This window comes from Hipposideros armiger, unplaced genomic scaffold (genome assembly GCF_001890085.2).
Source record: "Hipposideros armiger isolate ML-2016 unplaced genomic scaffold, ASM189008v1 scaffold_117, whole genome shotgun sequence".
Taxonomy (NCBI): Eukaryota; Metazoa; Chordata; class Mammalia; order Chiroptera; family Hipposideridae; genus Hipposideros; species Hipposideros armiger.
In genome coordinates this window covers 2032670-2048337 of record NW_017731467.1, presented here as the reverse complement: position 1 = coordinate 2048337, position 15668 = coordinate 2032670, and the positions used below count along the sequence as shown (strand labels likewise).

Below are 15668 nucleotides of genomic sequence, written 5' to 3'. Positions count from 1 at the left end.
GTATATCTCTGTATCTATATCTATATTTGTATCTATATCATCTACATCTATATCTATCTATTTATATATCTATATCTATCTATATTACAGCCAAGGAAGGAGGCACCCACAGGTACTTCTCAGAGATGACAGAAGGGAAGAGGAAGTGGGGGCAGGCAGAGGCGGTGGCTGTAATTTGAATCACTTAAGCTAGCTAGTGGTCTATACCCACTTTTAGACAGCTTGTTTCACTTCTTCAAACCTGGAAAGGAGTGGACAAAACCTTGCTGGGTTTGGAGGAGGAAGGAGTCGCCCACTGCTCTCCCCAGGAAGCACTGGGGCAGGCTGCCACATAGAGGCTTAGGGCAGGTGTGGAGATGGGGCTGGCACAAGGCCAGACCCTGTTGTTTTTTGGATTGAGTAGGAAAAGTTCCTGCACAGAAATAACAGAGACTGGAGAAGGGGTGTGGGATTTGCTGTTACCCTCAGCATGTGTCTACCTCCATCCTGGTCTTACTTCCGAAAGGAGGAGGTTGGGGTACTGTCGGCCCTAATAGGCCACTGTTACTCCTGGAACTCTTTTAAAAATTCCATTTCCATAACCAATTACAAGGTAAATGCTTTCAGTATGAATTAGTCTTTCGGAGCAGACATTTCAGATTGAAGAGACCCCGAATCTTTGGGAAAGCTGAGGTTCATCATCGGGGAAGGTGCAAGGGGTAGAAATGGGGCCACCATCTTGACTGTCTTTAGCTGGCATTTCTTCTCAGAGCTAACACACGTTTTACTTTGACTTCAAATTAAAAAAAACAACAACATTGGTAAGGATGCTTGGGTAATAGATGTGAAAACTCCTCGTGTTTTAATGAGTAGAGCTCATCATCGTCCCCTTTCTCTGCAGGTTTAGGAGGCCTGAAGCGGTCCTCTCTGGGACAGGAATTCACATGCAGTTCATTCTCCGCCTCTATGTGGGGGAAGGTGAAGCAATGTGTTTTGAAAAACCGGCTTCTTCCTGCCCTGGGAGAAAGTGGGTCAGAAGAGAATCCCTGTTTTTCTCTGTTATTTGGGCTGTCTAGTTTTAAAGGGTGGTGGAGGTTGTTACTGCTGGGCCGTTAAGGCAATTTTGAGGAGAATAAAGAAAAGAAAGAAAAAAAGAATGAAGAAAATAGGACATTTGGTGGGGGGAAGCCAGGGAGTCTTAAGAGAAAAGTTGGAGGTGATGGTGAGAAGGGCTGCTGCCCAAGAGGTGCCATGTGAGGGGTCCCCAGAGGACCATTTAGAGGCTCTTCTTGAGTTATAGTCCTGCCAATCTTTCCATGTAACTCAGGCAGTTTTCACTCTGCATTCTGGCTTTCTTTATTTTTTAAAATTCTTTTAATTTTTTTTTTTTAAGATTTTATTGGTGAATTGGGGGAGGAGAATAACATTGCAGAATAGGGGAAGGGGAACAGACAAGTTGCTGTCCTTTTGTTCTTCAGTCTAGTTGTGGAGGATGTCACTTCACTGGCCCATGTTGGTATTATCATTGCGCTCTTCCCGGGTGAGGCAGTCGCTCACCGGCCATTGGACAGCCGCTCATGGAGGCAAACACCAGCTGCTGGCCAGCCCCACTGCCAGCCCATTGCAGTCTATGCTGTCGCCAGCGACTCACTGCAGCCCAGCTCCAGGTTGAGCTGTTGTTCACCATCCTAGCTGTAGAGGGCGCAACGTCAATGGCCCTCAAGTGGGATCCAAACTAGAGCCCTGCTTCTCAGAGTTGGCATCCCAAACCAACTCCTAACCAACGTGCCACTCGGCCAGCCCTGGCTTTCTTTATTTTATAACAACCTAATCCCAACTACCTTATCCCCTAGGGCTTCATACTCAATACCCTGCCCCTTCTACTGGTTCCCACCATTTATCTGCATTTAAATCTGCATCCAGGGCCTTGTGAACATCAGGTGGTGATGGTGGTACTGGAGGCCCATTTAACTTTAAAATTACCTGTTCATGTAGGTGTCTGCCAAGACTGTCTCTCCAGCATACCAATTATGCAAGTGGCCCTGGGATGCCCTCATTCCTGTCTGCTCGCTCCCTTCAAGTCCCAAGGCCTTTCTCAGGCTAGTCCTTGCTTAGCCTTGAGGGCATAGGTATCCCGCTGAGGTAGGTACTTGCTCTCTGTGGCAACTAGGGCACAGAGTCCCAGTCTCTGGGCCTCAGTGACATCTACCCTTTTGCCCATCCCTCCTTTTACTGAACATGAAGCAATTTTTTTTCCAGGTGTGGAGAAGGCCCCCTCTTCCCCAATCCCACTTTCTGTCCAACTCCTCTCAGTACCATTATGGGCTTTAGGCTTTTGAAAGCCACAGTTAGGAAGAAGTCGCTCTGTCTGTGTCTCTTGCTCTCACTCTTTAGCTTTTTCCGTCCTCTCATATTTCTTCCAAAGGACAATGGCATGAAATACTATCTGCTGGAAAAGAGAATAGGCAAAAGACAAAAATACATGGGAAACATTAGTTAAACCTTTGGAAGGCAGCTATGCTCACCACTATACCACCAACACTCGCAAACCTTTGAAATACTGTTCACACACACAGGTGGGAACCTCATGTCATCTCTCCAGAACGAAACCAGTTAGAACATCTGGAATCAGAATCACCTGTGTGCTTAATACAAATGCAATTTTCTGTGCCCCACCCAAAGTCTACTGAATCAGAGCCTTTCCAGGCAATTCCTTTTTTTTTTTTTTCAATTTCAAGATACTTTATTTTTAAAACAGGTCACAACAATAAGCTTCTGGCATGTTCTGCCAACATACAAGCTACAAATGTTTGCTCAGCAGCCAAGGGGCACTCTTTAGCAGCATGTTTGAAAAGTGACTAAAAATCCATATAAAACAAATATTCAAATAGTTTCAATAGGAACACAGATAAGTGTGGCCCCTATCTCCTAATGTTCCATATTGTTACATCTGTGCCAACCCTTCTTACAAAGACATTTCCAAACTAACAGTAATTAAGTAAATGGTGCCCCCAAATCCCCTAAGACAAGCTATACTTGCAGTAGCAGCTGTAAGAATGGCATCCACACAATAATACTAGCTGAAGCACAGGCTGCTGGGTGGCATTTTATCCCACTCTCCCATGAGACACACACAGTGCTGACACCTGCTCTCCCACTTCGGGTGGGAAGCCATGGTTCTGGATTTGCTGCATCAGTTGCCATGTCAGCCCTGACATCACACAGTAGATAGTCAGCCTCTGGAATTCACTAAAAGTAGAAGTGGCAGCAATAATGTAAGTACCCAGGGTTTCAAAGAGCATCCTGTCGCCCACATGCATCTCGGGCAAGCCACAGCGCTCAACAATGCAATGGAGGCCGTCGCAAGTCAGTCCTCATATGCTGGATGAATAATACATCTCATCTGGTTTGGGCCTCTTGTGCAGAAGGGGCTTCATGTGGGCATGATCATAGACGATGCAATTAAAAGATATGATACTACATCATTCGCATAATACATACAGGTTTTTTTCGCTCGACTCATCTTCCTCATCAGAGCCTCTTTGTTCCTTTAATACGAGCTTTTTTTGGCAATGATAATTGCAAGCGTGAAAGCAGATGCAATTTCTAGGCAATTCTTATGTGCACTAAAGCTTCAGAATATCTTAGCTTCAGCCTTAGCCAAGTCATCTACCCAGTTTTAATATTGAGTTGTGCCTGTTCCCAAGCTGGTTCAGAGCACTTGGATGTGCATTTAAATCACATGGGGCCCTTGTTCAGTTGGGTGGTGGGACCTGAGAGTCTGCGTTTTTCTAACAAACGTTTGGGTGGTGCTACTGCTGCTAGTTGGAGGAGCACACTTTGAGTGGCAAAGTGCTAAAGAGTCTATGTTGATATCCTCTGCAGATCTGTGAAGCCAGCTCAAGACTTTTCAGTGGCCAGTGGCTTGCTTGGACTGGGTGCCAGTGGCTTTCTTGGGCTGGGCTGGAGATTGCTACACCCTCGTAGACACTGCTTTGTTGACTGGGCTCTACCCAGTGGTCATTGAGATTCTAGGTAAAGTCCTTCCTCCTGGGAGAAAAGAGGAAGTGAAACTTGAGCAAGCAAATAAAGGTGAGTCAGGAGTTCTTTTTTCTCTTTCAGTCCACCATCAGTGGGGAAAAACGTTACAACTTGCCACATGAGCCTTGAGTTTTGAAAGAAGAACTGAGCCTGTGGGAACTCCTGCCCCTTTCTGATAGGCGAAGGGAAAGGGGAAACCCAAACTTGCTTGTATGGTGTGTGTTTATCCCTCCATTCTGTGGGGAGTGGCAGGGGATGTTACAGAATTTAAGAAGTGGTGAAATTCTTTTCTGCAGCCTGGAGAACTCCTGATGTTGAAAGTAGCATGGCTTTAATTTTTGTTAGTTAATAATAATAAAGTATGTTTAAACTAGAGGTATAGAGACAGCCAAACCTGTGGTGTTCTCCAGACACCGAGAGTCATCAGCCACATGGAAAGGTCTAATGGTTGGAGTGAAGCCACCAGTGACCAGTGGACTGTAATGACAATGGATCCAGAAAGCTGACCTGTGGTTCTAGACCGGGGTGAGAGCCCCACGGCCTGGGAGGGTAACTGTGGAAGGCACTGGCCAGACAAACACAGCACCTCTCAGAGCAATGAACCCAAACTAGGGACTGCAGGAGGCTCTGTCAACATCACCTGGGCTATTTAATAACAATGATTTCCATGCCCGCCCAGAGAGGCTGATTCAGCAGGGCCTAGGGAACTATATTTGAAAATGTACTATTTGTGTGATTTTTGACATACATTCAGGTTTGGGAACCAATGCCTTAGCACATGATTTGCCAAACTTTTAGCAGAAAAATTTATTCACTAGATAAATACTTATTGAACAACCATTAGCTTCCACGTGTGGTTCTAAGCCCTGGCCAAGCAGTCATGAATAAGACTGACAAGGTCTTCCTAGAGCTCCAAGATATGAAATAGACAAAAATAAGGAGTGGATTTTTCAGGAATTTAACATTTTATTGCTTGGTAGAAAATGCTGTTTTCTGCTGAACCCCTGAAGCACTATTGGGTTCTGTGGTGCACAGTTTGAGAACCACTCTTTGGGGGCTGGGAAGCAACTTGGGGCAGACACACTAGCACAGGCCTTTCTGTTTCCTGGTTAATCAGGTGGGGAATACCGCACGGCCATATTGTGAGTAATAAGAGAACCAGACACACGGAGAGTGGAGTACAGGGCTTGGCATGCAGCTGGCTGTCACTCCTTTTTCATTCCCTTCCCCTTCTCTTTGCTTGGGGGCAGCCTACCTAAGTGAGAGGGCAAGTAGGGGGAGGAAACAAGAGGAGTGTTGCGCACAAAATACAGAGGCCAAGAAAAGGCCCCACCATAGCAAGGAGCGACTACAGGTGTGAAACGGCGCAGCTGCTGTGGGAAACGGTCTGCGAGTTCTTCAAAAAAGTTAAACATGGTGTCATCATACGACCCATCAGGTCCGCTCCATGTGTAGATCCAAGAGAAAGGAAGACACGTGTTCATACAAATACCTGCATGACAGAGTTCCCAGTAGCACCATTCATCATAGCTGAAAGCAGAAACAGCCCAAATGTCCATCAAGTGATGAATGTGTAAACAAACTATGATATACCCAACCAAACAGTGGAATAGTATTGAGTTATAAAAAGAAATGAAATACTGACAGGTGCAACAAGATAGATGAACCTTGAAAACATCATTCAAAGTGAAAGAAGCCAGTCACAAAAGATCACGTATTGTATGATTCCATTTATATGAAATGTTCAGAATAAGAAATTCTATATAGACACAGAAAGTAAATTGGGGGTGTCCAGGAGCTGGGGGAAAGAGGAGATGGGGAATGACTGCTAATGGGCATGGGGTTTCTTTTTGGGGTGATGAAACATTCTGAAATTAAATAGGGGGTGATAGCTGCACAATGTTAGGAATTACTAAAACCCACTGAATCGTACACTTTAAAGGGGTGAATTTTATGGTATGTATATTATATCTCAATTAAAATTTCTTTTTAGAAAAAGAAAGAACTTTTTTTTTTTTTTTTTAGGAAAAAAAGGCGCAACCGCAGAGAATAAAGCCAATGTCAGAGCCTGTTGCACCTCAGCTAGAACCCACAAGAGGCTGAAAACAGGGATCCAGGGTTCAGATAACAGACCTGATTGGGCTCAAGGCTGCCTTTCTGTGCTGGGGCTTGAAGAATTTACCCACTTCTCAGGAAAGAGAGAATGGCAATTAATAAAACTACCCCTGTTGTACTTCCAATAGTGATTATTTCTTGGCCTACATTGATTGTTTACCTATGTTTCTATTCCAGCCATAGGGCTGGTTTGTTAATTTTCAAATACTTAGTTCGTTTTGTTGTTTTTCAAAGTCCCAGTTCTAGAAGCCCCTTCAGGTTGTTAGAAATTCAGAGCCAGGTCTCACAGCAGTGCAGGTTACTTGGTTGTGGGGACTACACATAACCCTTCACATTAACCCCAACAGAAAACAGGCACGCAGGTCTTTATTGGTAGAGCTCCTTGAACAAGGAGCCTTACAGGCTCCCATTGGGTGGATGAGGAGCATCTTTTTGGGAGAAGCAACTTGAAATGTATATGCTCTATGAAAATGCACTAATGGGACAGAGGTGTCTTTAAGCCTGAAAAGCCTGGATCATTGATGGGAATGAAGGTTGGTCACCGAATTATTATTCTACTTTCTGGCTCACCATTGCCTTTGGGTTTTCTCCTGTGAATGGTTCTAACAATATGTCATTTTACAGAATGTGTCACAGTCGTTTCCGAGCTGCCACCTATGCTCTGCTGCACACTTGGGATTACTGCATCAGATTGTCAAAACTGATGAAAAAATTTGTTTGAAGTTTGCTGTTAGCATTTTTCAAGGAGGTTGCTCACCAGCTGTTTGTTTATACTCTCTAGTGATTATTTTTGCACATTATCAGTGGGTAGCATGCAATTGCATCATTATAATGGCAAGCAGTAAACAGGGCGTTTCTGGGGAATAGATGTACTCTCTCTCTCTAGTCCTAGTGCCCTGACGAGACTCGATAGTTTCACAAGCCAGTGGCTACAGGGAGATGAGGGTCCCGTGGTCAATTGCCAAAGCCTAGGGCTTCTGGTAGCCCTTACCAGGCCATTAGCCAACAGACTTCAAAGGCTGCTGGGACTCTGAGGCTGGGGTTTGCCAGGAGTACCTATTTGAACCTCTTGCTACCCTTATTTCTGATCCAAATTATTCATGACAAACCTCCCTTGTGCTGGGATTGACACTGAATTAAAATGATCCCAACGATTCTAGATATAATTAGAACTTCATTCATTCATTTACTCATTTTTTATAAGAGCTTATTGAGATATAATTTACATATCATAAAAGTCATTCTTTTAAAGTGTACAGTTAGTAGTTTTTAGTGTATTCACAGAGTTAGCATTACTATCTAATTTTAGAACATTTTCACTCCCCCCCCCTCAAAGAAACCTGTGCCTATCAGCAGTCATGCCCAATTCCCTTTCCTCTCCCAACCCACGGCAACCACGAATCTACTTTTTGTCTCTATGGATTTGCCTCTTCTGGGCATTTCATATAAACAGAATCATACACTATGTGATCCTTTGTTACTGGCTCCTTTCACTTAGTCTAATGTTTCCAAGGGTCTTTCAATGCTGAGTGCATCTACATTCATCATTGAAGAACAAATTTAAATTGTGGTGAAATACACATAACATAAAATTTACCATATTAACCATTTTTAAGTGTATAGTTCAGCAGTGTTAAGTACATTCACATTGTTGTGCATCCAACCTCCAGAACTCTTGTCATCTTGCAAAACTGAAGATCCACATGCATTAAACAACAGGTCTTCATCATCTCCCAGCCTCTGGCAACCACTCTTCGACTTTCTGTCTCTGTGAATCTGACTACTTTAGGTACCTCAAGAAGTAGAATCATACAAGTATTTGTCTTTTTGTGTCTGGCTTATTTTACTTAGCATAATGCCCTCAAGTTTCATCCATGTTGTAGCATGTGTCAGAATTTCCTTCCTTTTTAAGGCTGAATAATATTCCATTGTATGTATAGATCACATTTTGTGTACCCATTCATTTGTCCATGGACGCTTGGGTTGCTTCCACCTCTTCACAATTATGTTTCATGCTGCTATAAACATGGGAGTACAAATATCTGAGTTCCTTGCTTTCAGTTCTTTTGGGTATATGGTAATTCTATTTTTAATATTTTGAGGAACTGCCATACTGTTTTCCATAGCAGTTGTACCATTTTAAATTCCTACTAACAATGCACAAGAGTTCTAATTTTTCCTACATTCTTGTTCACAATTGATATTTCCTTTTTTATTTATTTATTTATTTATTTTTAAAGATTTTTATTGGGGAATTGGGGGGATGGGAACAGTGCTGGGGAATTGGGGGAAGGGGAACAGACAAGTTGCTGTAGTTTTGTTCTTCAGTCTAGTTGTGGAGGACGTTGCTTCACTGGCCCAAGTTGGCACCATCATTGCGCTCTTCCCAGGCGAGGCAGATCAGTCGCCGGCTTCTGGACGGCCGCTCACTGCGGCTGCTGGCCGCTCACACTGGCTGCTGGCTACACATGGTAGCCCATGGCAACCCACTGCCACAGGGGCTGCAGACTCCGCCGTCACCGGCGACTCACGGCAGCCCAGCTCCAGGTTGAGCTGTTGTTCAGCATCTTAGCTGTGGAGGGCAGTGTCACTGGCCCTCATATGTGGATCCGAACCGGGGCCCTCTGGCGTCCCAAGCCAGCTCTTAACCATCGTGCCACTCAGCTGGCCTGATATTTCCTTTTTTAAATAGTAGCCTTCCTAATGGGTGTGAAGTGGCATTCATTCATTCTTAATGGACACCTGACACATTGTGCTAGGTGGGTGCTTATCTAGTCTAGCCAACCCTCCAGACATTGAACTAGTGACAAATCCCAGCAAGCCTTCATGTATGAGGGGTTTGTGCAGGTCTTATGATTACTGGGGAAGGAAACTGGAAAGATTCAGAGCAGCCTTGAACAAGACGGGAGTGGAGCAGGCATGTGGAAGGCAGAGCCTCCCATTTATCCAGGGGTTCCCTAAGTCTAGACCGTTGCGGGGAGGCTCCTTAGAGGCATTTGCCTGCACCTCAGCTCTGGTTCAAGTCCTATAGAATTCTGATTCAATTCAGCTCTAATTCAAGTCCTATTGTTTCCAATCCTATTCCCCGAGGTAGGATTTTAGGACTTCAGTGAAGGTCAGTTTTATGTGTTAACCTGGCTAGGCTATAGCTAGGTCAAACACCTAGTCTAGATGGTGCTGTGAAGGCATTTTTTGATGTGATTAATATTTAAATGAGTAGACTTGGAGTAAAGCAGATTACCCTCCATAATGTGGGTGAGCCTCATTCAATCAGTCGAAGACCTTAAGAGCAAAGACAGAACTTCCCCAAGGAAGAGGGAGTTCTGCCTGCAATCTGCGACATCAGGACTTTGTACTCAAGACTGCAGCATCAGCTCTTCCTGCGTTTCCAGCCTGCCTTGCAGATCTGCCAGCCCCCACAATCCTGTGAGTCAATTCTTAAAAATCTCTCTCTCTCTTTTCCCTTTTCTCCCTCCTTCCCCAACATACAGCCTATTGATTCTGTTTCCTTTGAAGAACCCTGACTAATACAAGTATCCTAAAGTCCAAAGATATGTGGCTTTTGTGTTCCTATAATTTGGAATTAGGGTGGATATTTGCAGCTGGTGGCCTTGCTCTCAGACAGGAGGCCTGGAAGGAAATACAATACACACTGACAGCCTGATTTAACTAGCACCAGGAATTTTTACAGCAGACTGCCTTGAAAGGACTTTTTATTTTTTTATGTCATGTTCTCTCTCCCCATTGTAGCTTTCTGTCTATTCATCCTTCTGCTGCTGTTTGTTTTTCCCACTCTTGTGGGGAATCTGCAAGATACCAGCCTCCCCACTTCCCCAGGCTTTTCATGGGGGGAGACCGTCAAAGCAATGATGGTACATCTCTGTTCTATGCCAGGGCTCATCACCCAGCCAGCTGTACAAAAGACTGCAGGGGAGATGCTTGGAAGCTGGCTTGAAGCAATTTAAATTGATGTGCTGGGAGGAGAAAGCTGCAGTGCAGCTGCTCCAGGCAGAACTAGCAGGGGAGGGAACAGGGCTGGAGTGGGGGGAGAAGGTGGCCTAGTCAGCCTGGGCCTCCTTTTAAGCAACACACATACTACATTAAAAGGCAGGACGTGGCTGCTGCAGAGAGAGATGGCCCTGACAGGTGATTTCTTTCTAGGCACCCTGCATGTCCTCTCTGGAGACAGAGGTTGTTAAGGGCCTAATATCCCTGTAGCCATCGTGGACACCAGCTACACAAGAAATGGCACTAATCACTTTCCCACCTTGTCGTGAATACCAGTGAGATGATGTGTGTCAAAGCACCTGAAGCTACACCAACATCATACTATTATCTTGGTACCTAAAGAAAACTAACTCTAGGTACCAACTCTTATACTAACTCCTGGGTTGTTGTATCAAATAAAACTATATATACATGTAAGCTATCTATGAACCTATCTATAGGTAGATCGATATAGATATATCACATAGTTTATATATGAAGTTTAGCACTTAAAAAATGATCACCTATCTGATGATTTCCATTCAAATTCCATGAATTATAAATTTTAAAACGTTATTAGTTGTAGCTGCTGCTAAACAGTGCCAAGGTTGAGAAAAAGGTTGAGAAACCCTGCCCAAGAGCAAAGCAGCATGATTTTAGCCTAGCCCCTCTTCCCACTTTTTGTGGGAAACACGAGCTTAAAGTGTAATTATCAAACACCCCTGGCTTCTTTTCTCTCGTGAATTTTTGGACCTTTTTCTCCTTTCTCTGGGATGGCCTCCTCAGGAGACACTACATGTTTTTAAAAGTAAAAAAAGCAAACACTCCTATTTAGACTTTGATACATTTAACCTTTATTTTCTTTGTCGACTTGCTTTGTTTTACCGCCAAATCAACAGATGAGCTGAGCACAGGCAGTCCACAGGATCAAGGTCATACGGGGGTGTGAGTGGCCCAGCATTCGCATGCCTCCCTTGTTCCTCAAAGAGACCTGCTTGAGGCCCCGCAGCCCCCAGTGCAGGGAAGAATCCACTGGGCTGGGGCCTCCTCTTATGTTTTTTAAGGCAATTGAACTTTGAGGAAAGAGAACTTAAAGCAAATGGCAGGAGACATTCAGCTTTTGTTTGGGGTCTTCCCTGGATGAGGGATGCCTTGCTTCCTCACAGTCGTCTAGACTCAGAAATGAAGGTAACTGCAAAGGGTCATGATAGGAGAAAAGTTGATAAAACATACAGCTTAAAATGTCTCTCTTGACGTTGCTTAGGACTTGGTGTGCTCCTCAAGGCCTAAGCAAGTCTTGCTTCTCTAGAAGCTCCCCAGGCGTGAGACTTGGGTAGGAGAAAGTGAGGTGCGTAGGGCATAAAATCCTCAGGGTTCTGCAAGTTCAGGGTCAGTATGGCACCAACCCGAGAGTGTCCCGGGTACCTCTCTTGTCTCACCCTAATCCTGGCCCTGACGTTCCCCAACCTTTGTGAGGGGCTGGAGTTGCCTTATGCCGTTGAAAAGGAGGTGGGAGGATATAAAATGCTTACACGCAGACATCCTCAGGCTCGTGAGTGATCTTGAATCCCCTCTGGTCCAGCTTTGGAGATAAACCTAACAAGGTCTTTTGGGCACAAATTCTTCCTTGGAGCTCTGACCCAGCCTATTCTTAGTCTAGGATTATTTTACTTGGTTCCGTAAAATGTCTGTATTATCTTTCCATTTCCAAATCATTTATGCTTCTCTTTCTGACTATCCAAGCAGTATTTCTCATTTGACCTTCTGAATCCCTGTGGTTCTCAGTTTGTTCCTTATTCAAAGCACTTGCCAATGTTGTCATCTGTTTTTCTCTTGCATTTATCAATTTCTAACTTACTTTTGGTGGTAGGCTAAATAATGGCCACTGAAGATATCCATCTTTTAATCCCTGGAAATTATGCATTTTACCTTACACGTCAAAAGGGACTTTGCAGATGTGATTCAGTTAAGGATCTTGAGATGGGGAATTTATCCTAGGTTATCCAGGTGGGCTCTAAACAGGACCACAAATGTCCTTATAAGAGGGAGGCAGAGGGAAATCTGACTACAGAAGCAGGAGATGTGATGATGGAAAGAAGTGATTCGAGGAAGGGGTCATGAGCCAAAAAATATGGGTAGCCTCCAGCAGCTCCAGGGCAAAAAAAAAAAGCAAGAAAATAGATTCTTTCCTCAGAGCCTCCAGAAGGAAACCACCGTACCCACACCTTGTCTTTAGCACGGTGAAACTGATTTCAGACTTCCGGCTGTTAGAACTGAAAGAGAATAAATCTGTTTTGTTTTAAGCGACCAAGTTTATGGTAATTTGTTATAACAGCCATAAGAAACTAATGCACTATCCTTGTCTTACAGTACACAGTGCACGTGCTTTCCTAGACCATATACTCCGTAAAGGAGTCAGCATAGCCAGGGGTTAAGAGTATTGGCTCTGGAGAAATCAAACCTGGATTCGAATGCTGACTGACCCCTTTAGTAGACATTTGCCAATATTTTGTCTACCCAGGCTTTTGAACTTTCTTCCTATATGAGGCAGACAATGTCAGTTGTCTTCCTAACGGCCATTTCCCACTTTTCATTACTAACAGAACTCTAATTTTGTAGAGGGTGGTAAATGTGACCATCTTAAAAATAATCATATTTCACAGTCTCCTTTGAAGCTACAGGCAGCCACTGACAGTTCTTGCCAAGTGGTAATTTCTTGGAAGGACTTCAGAGAAATCTCTTAGAAAGTGGGTTGATTTGACTGGCATTCCCATTGGTCCCTTGACTTACCCTTTCTTCTCAGAATGCGACATGCTAGGAATTGTGAAGTGGAAAGGTAGACATATCTTGGGTCCCTAACAGAATCAGGGAGACGGTGTTCCAGACCTGGTCTTCATACCTCCAGGCTTCTTGCTTTGTGAGAAGAATAAGCCCCTTATTTGTTTAACCACTATTTTTTGTGTTCTCTGTTTCATTATTTGTTCCACATTTGTGGAGTTCATCCATTTCTATCTTTGATTCTAGTACATTATACGTGTATCTACCACCAGGTCCTAAATAACTTGAAAAAGGACAATTTACCAGTGGGTAGGATTATAGGCTGTGGAGTCTAAGAGGCCTGGTATATTAGTTAGGTTAAGTAGTATTAGGTACTATAACACATGAAACTCAAAATCTTTATGGCTTCAGACAATAGAAGCTTACATCTCATTCATACAAAGCCCCTTCTGGCGCACATTCAGAGAACTAGGCCCTTACCACGTTATATCTCTTTATCGCCTAATCTTGCTAGAGTAGTTTTCTGATATGTGCAATTAAGAACTTGGACAGATCTAGCTACTTATTAGATTGAGCAGTAGGAAATTAACATTTGAACACAAAAGTAGCCTACAAACTGACAGTTTCCTATGATTCCACCTAATTTTATGTATGGGGTTTTGTGTGTGTGTGTGTGTGTGTGTGTGTGTGTGTGTGTGTGTGTGTGTTTTAAGATTTTATTGGGAAATTGGGGGAAAGGAACAGCACTGAGAATCAGGGAAGGGGAACAGACAAGTTGCTGTCCTTTTGTTCTTCAGTCTAGTTGTGGAGGACGTTGCTTCACTGGCCCATGTTGGTATTATCACTGTGCTCTTCCCGGGTGAGGCAGTCGCTTGCTGGCCATTGGACGGCCGCTCACAGTGGCTCATGCAGTTCACAAAAGCTCACAAAAGCTCATGCCAGCTGCTGGCCAGCCCCACTGCAGCCTACGCCATCGCAGGCGACTCATGGCAGCCCAGCTCCAGGCCGAGCTGTTGTTCACCATCTTAGCTGTGGAGGGCGCAGCGTCACTGGTCCTCGTGTGGGATCCGAACCAGGGCCCTGCTTTTCAGAGCTGGCATCCCAAGGCAACTCCTAACCAACGCACCACTCGGCTGGCCCTGTATGGGGTTTTAAGCAAAAGACTCTCTGAATTCATTTCTTCAGCTGTAAAATGGGATACCAATACTTCCTCCTGCTAGGGAGATTATAAAGATTAAATAAGAGAATGAATGCAAAGGATTAAGCATAGGCTGTGACACATAGTTGGTGGCTCAAAAAGGTTAGCTATTTTTTTAGGGACGGCTGAGTGGTTCAGTTGGTTAAGAGCTCGTTCAAGAGTGTGAGCTCTGAGCAACAGCAGTTCAATTCCCGGCCTGAGCTGAGCTGCCGCTGAGCTGCCAACAGGTGGCAGGATGGCTCAGCTAAAAAAAGGTTAGCTTTTTTTTTTTTTTTAAAGATTTTTATTGGGGAATTGGGGGGATGGGAACAGCACTGGGGAATTGGGGGAAGGGGAACAGACAAGTTGCTGTCTTTTTGTTCTTCAGTCTAGTTGTGGAGGACGTTGCTTCACCGGCCCAAGCTGGCACCATCATTGCGCTCTTCCCCAGTGAGGCAGATCAGTCGTCGGCTTCTGGACGGCTGCGCACGGCGGCTTGAGGGCCGCTCACGCTGGCTGCTAACTACACACGGTAGCCCATGGCAACCCACTGCCACAGGGGCTGCAGCCTACGCTGTCGCCGCCGGCGACTCATGGCAGCCCAGCTCCAGGTTGAGCTGTTGTTCAGCATCTTAGCTGTAGAGGGCAGTGTCACTGGCCCTCATGTGTGGGATCCGAACCGGGGCCCTCTGGGGTCCCAAGCCAGTTCTTAACCATTGCGCCACTCGGCCGGCCCCACTTTAACTATCTTTTGAATGAATAATCTCTGTCTCAAAATGACTGAAAGTATCTGCCTCATAGGACTCACTTAGTATTTATTAATTTTATTGGCATCTCCTGTAAAATTAAAGAAACATTTGTTATTTATTCAACCACAATTGTTCACCTAATTTAATATGTGTGTTTGTGTATAATTGCAGATATCCTACATTTAAGCTCAGGAAATCAGATTCTCTCACACCAGAATAATAAAAAGGCAAAAATAACAACAACAATAATAATGTTGATAACACTCTTGGCTGTGCATTTAAAAAGACACAAGGAAGCTACTGTGATGTTGTAAGGCTGTGGGGATCTCCGCTTCCACCTCTGGGAGAGAATTCACAGGGGAGGTTGGAAGGAAGAGTTCCAGTTTCCACATTCTTCTCACATGCAATGACCTTCTAACTCTCCCCATTGGCAGTCACTGCAGCTCAGGTAGCTGCAAGACAGGAAACTAAACCAGTGTTTAGGGGGGGTGCCTCGAAAGCTCCTCAGTAGAATTAATCTTTTATTTCAAAACCTTTTATAAATAGCACTGTTTGGGGCACATACAAAGAAGGGCAAGTCAAAGTGAAAATAGCCTAGTTCTTTTTTTTTTTTTTTTAGCTAAGAATGCCTGCTTTCCACGCCTGTCAGGTTGGACAGGATGTGTCACCATGCGAGTTTGCCTGAGTCTGTTCAGAGTCACAGCTGTAGAAGCTGATGCATTTTTGCCTACTTTACATTTTTAAAGAAAGATCATCCTGGAAAACAACCCAATTTTGTATTTATGTTACTCTACACGGTTGATGGTTTCAAAAGGTTAATCATGTACTATACTTATTTTGGA

The 15668-nt window shown here is 44.3% G+C and overlaps 1 pseudogene; it reads right to left on the bottom strand.

Annotated features, from left to right (window-relative positions):
* Nucleotides 1-3009: 3009 nt before the first annotated feature.
* LOC109385499 (ornithine decarboxylase pseudogene) lies at nucleotides 3010-12935 on the bottom strand (annotated as a pseudogene).
* Nucleotides 12936-15668: the final 2733 nt, after the last annotated feature.